Source organism: Schistocerca americana, chromosome 4 (genome assembly GCF_021461395.2).
Source record: "Schistocerca americana isolate TAMUIC-IGC-003095 chromosome 4, iqSchAmer2.1, whole genome shotgun sequence".
Lineage (NCBI taxonomy): Eukaryota > Metazoa > Arthropoda > Insecta > Orthoptera > Acrididae > Schistocerca > Schistocerca americana.
In genome coordinates this window covers 228,332,647-228,337,312 of record NC_060122.1, presented here as the reverse complement: position 1 = coordinate 228,337,312, position 4,666 = coordinate 228,332,647, and positions in this window count along the sequence as shown.

Sequence of the window (4,666 nt, the reverse complement as noted above, 5' to 3'; positions counted from 1 at the left end):
CACATTCTGAGTCCCCTTTATATACTTAGTTACACAGTTGTTAGCCCAAAACATCTGCAGGAAAGATACTGTTAAAAGTATCAATCACATAGTATCACTTGTTTAGGGTTACAAATGCAGGGCATAGGTAATTAATGGTGAAAATTTGAATAAACACCTAAGGGAAAATTATTAACTCCCAGACAAGATTTGTTTGAGCGTCCGTATTTTTAAATGGTAACATTTGTACATGTATATCTGATACATCAGGTGGACCCATAAATAACACTGCACAAAACCATGAAAACAATGCCAAAGTCCAGTAGAAATGAAGATAGTAAAAGGTAACACCATATGTTAGTCATGAAACATTAGTCGAAAGTGCAAAATAATAATAATAATAATAATAATAATAATCACGCCCATTATTCGAAGATAGTGAGTGCTCAATGGAAAAATATCGCACTATGTCAAGTACCTTACTTCCAGCTGAGAGAGATTATGTAAGCATTATACAAAAATCGATTATGAAAGATCGGATGGATATTTTTACTCATTTGGGTGCCGACCTCAAAACTTATTTGCTAAATTTAGTTCTGTTTCTCGGGAGCTGTAAATAAAATAATTTACCATGTATGGAAGAAACACCAGAAGCAGAATGAAGTTAATGCAGAAAAATATAATAGTTATGCGTTAGCTATGCGGAAGTACATGGTTCGATGTCACCAAACAAAGCAGCATGTGGCTCGGTCTATAACTGCTTCCGCTCACTTGCGAATTTCGACCGCAACAGTTAAAGCACCCAGCGACCCCTTCAAACATTCGCTGACTGAATGCTGTCTGGCTGCTGCTCCAAAGAACTGTGTGAGACATGCCTGTCACTCTGCCACATGTCAGCCCAAAGATATTTATGCAAGGCGTATCACTATATCCACGTTCTGCAACCCACTGTGAAATGATCGGCAGACACCACTTCGTATTGTACCAGTTGTTAGGGCTTCTTCTTATTTATTCAAGTACGGAGTGTGGGAAGATTGTTTGTTTAAATACCTTTGTATGTTTTTTTTTTGGTAAACATTTTTGGAATACAGTGTTCAATAGATTATTATATTTTGACTAAAGTTCAGTCTTGATCACACCATTTATGTTTCAATGATATAGGTAACCGGTTTTGGTTATTTTTACATAACCATCATCAGACCTGTGGATTAATTTTAGGAAATACTAGAAGCCAATCTTTAAATGAAATGAAAGTGTCTAATGACGTCAAAATTTAACAAGATAAAATAAAATTAATTATACCCATGGCTCCCTTAGGATGGTAGGCGGAGCTCTCCTCAGCTGCTACGAAGTTAACTGATGGTAATGAGTGCTGAGCACGAGCTTAAATATGCAGAGGCTCCACCTACTTCCTGTCACACTACTTCACAACTGCCAATCAGCGTTCATAATATGACACCATCGTCAAAGTATAAAAGTAGGAAATACACTAATAACATAAAATTGATTCATTTAAAATGTCTGATTAACAGATAGTTAGTATGTGTACAGCTTATTTATATTTTACATAAAGACAGTAAACTACGATGTGTAATAGTTGTGCCCTCTATGGGCAACCTTAATACTATTACAGTGTCAGTTACATCAAAGATGTGAAAGTCCTTGGAGTTGTGGTATATATCGATTATACCGAGTCGCCTACATCACAATTACATCTTTGTTGAATGCTGTAGAATCGTCTTACTTTAACTGTAGTTTTCATAGCAATATTCTTTATAGCAGTAGGGTAGCAGCCAAGAGTACGTCCCGCATTATGTATGTCTGAATAACTGATGAGACCGCTGATTAAATTTTTAGAACTCATCGATCTAATAGTTTTTATAATAATCAATGTGAATTTAATAAAATTTTTATATGTTGTACAGCATATTTTACATATTGTATGTATTAATCTACTCTTGTATTCACGATCCCTATGCGAGGGATATTAGGGAGTTGTGGTATATTCGTAGATTTATCACTTAAAGCTGGTTCATGAAACTTTGTAAGTAGACTTTCTCAGGATAGTTTTCGTCTATCTTCAAGTTTCTACCCATTCAATTTCTTCAGCATCTCCTATAGGTCAAACAAACCTGTGACGATTCATGCTGCCCTTCTCCATATACACTGATTGAAAAAATTTCGGGAATACATTTGTGTAGGTGATATATTTAAGTGATTAACGCTGCAAGGTGACAGATAAATGTAAGCGCGAGGTAAGCGACTGCAAATGTGAAATGCTGGTACATTAATAACTAGTGTAAGTGCGAGAATGTACAGGTGCCGGCTGTCAGTTTGTAGGATCGAGTTCCATTCTTGTTACACTTAATCAGTCAATACAGGGATGGTTAATGCTCTTTGTGGATTACGTTGGAGTTGTCGTCCAATGATGTCCAGATTAGTGACAGATCTAATCATCTAGTAGGCCAAGGAAACTTGTCGGCGATCTATAGAGCATGTTGTGTTACATCAGCCGTATATGGGCAAGCGCCTTCTTGTTGGAAAACGCCATCTGTAATGCTGTTCATGAATGGCAGCACACCAGATCCAATCACTAGACTGACGTACAAATTTGCAGTGAAGCTGTATGGAATCACCACGAAATCGCACCCCAGACCATAACTGGAGGCGTAGGTCCAGTATGCCTAGCACGCAGACAGGCTGGCTGCAGCCTCTCGATTGTCCTCCTACTAACCAACACACAGCCATCACTGGGCTCGAGGCAGAACCAGATTTCATCGGGAAACACAACAGACCTCCACCCTGCCCTCCAACGAGCTCTCACTTGACAAAAATCAAGTCGTAAAAGGCGGTGGGTTGGGGTCAGCCGAATACACGCTATGGGGCGTGTGACTTAGTGCTCTCCTTGAAGTAACCAATTTGTAGCAGTTCGTTGTGTCACTTTCATGCCAGCTGCTGCTCAGATTGATACGGCAGATGCAACACGATGCGTCAGAGACATAGCCGAACTCGATTGGCCTCCCTCTAGGACTAGGTAGTGCCACGTAGCGGTCCGGAGACCGGTCTTCTTGTGTCCGTGCGTTCTCGTGACCAGTGGTGCCAGCAATCATGTACAGTGGCTACATTCCTGCCAAGTCTTTTTGCGGCGTCGCAGAAGGAACATCCAGCCTCATTACACGACCTCGTTCAAACTCATTTAGGTGCTGATAGTGGCGTCTTCGTCGCCTTAAAGGCATTCTTCACTAACGTCAACTCACCACGACCAGTCTTATAGGTAACTAACGTTCATGGCCGTTACAGCGTGTATTTGAAGCAAACCTGATTTGCAACCCCATAATGGCGCTACTAGGGCTACTCTTGCGGACTGGCGAGAAATGTGAATTTTCAGATGTAGAAACACGCCTCAATCTTTCGTTTAAGTCGTACAGCTCCTTCTCTGTGTTGCTATTTTTTTTTCGTCAGTGTATATTCAGTCCCATTTGGTAAGAGTCCCACATACTTGAGTAACACTCTGGGATGGGTCGCATGAGTTTTTTTGTAAGCAGTCTCCATTGTAGACTTATTGAATTTCCTTGGTGTTGTAACGTCCCCTTAGAAAAATTAAGAATGACAGTGCTGGAAAAACTCTTATGTTGAAACTTCCTGGCAGGAAGTTTCATATCAGCGCACACTCCGCTGCAGAGTGAAAATCTCATTCTGGGAACTCTTATGTTATTTGATTTTCAAACAGCTGAGTAAAACTCAACGTACTCAGACAGTTTTATCTTTACTTATTCTGATCATCACTAAACTGACACACAATATTTTTAGCGCAACGCATTCTGACTTTCAATAATCCCTACAGAAGAATGGTCCTGACTAACAATAGCCTATACCTTTCATGAATGACTTACGTCACAAAAATCTTCGTTACTCGAACTACTGCAACACAGCGAGCGCCAATACTGCCAGCTAAATAAAAGATTCTAGCTAGTGAAGGCACTAACTACTGATAGGCATAGTTAGCAAATGAAAGATTTTGATAGAGAACAAACAATGTATTTACTTTAATAGCGTTCAAAAGTTATAATATATATATATATATATATATATATATATATATATATATATATATATATTATTTTGTGACATCCAATAAAACAAATTTCCTTTTTCTGATGGACACACGTCCAGATAGTCCGCTCAAAACTCTGGCATTTCTCTCCCCACATTCACCACTGCTGACCGCTCACCTCCAACTGCCCAACGTTACGCGCTGTTCACATCCAACTGCCCAACACTACACAAGCGAATATTCCAACAATGAGTCCAACCAGGCACAGACTGCACACAGCGCAGTCAGCGATTTTCATACAGAGCCCTACGTGGCGTTACCAACATAAAAACCTATTCAGCCTACTTACAGTGTTATACCAATAAACCAAAGTCTGCCACCTGCTTCTTCTATGACTGAATTTATGTGATCGTTCCATTTAATACTCCTACAAAGAGCTACAATAGGTACTGGCTTGTCTTGACCGATGACAATTGTGACTTTGATAGGCTAGTCACGGTAATCTACTTTTTTTGGTATTTTCGTTTTTCGAACTAAAAATTTTTACATTTCAGAACATTTAAAGCAAGTTAGCAATCTTTGTACCACTTACAAATCTTATCAGGATCCGACTGAATGAATATTTTTGCAATT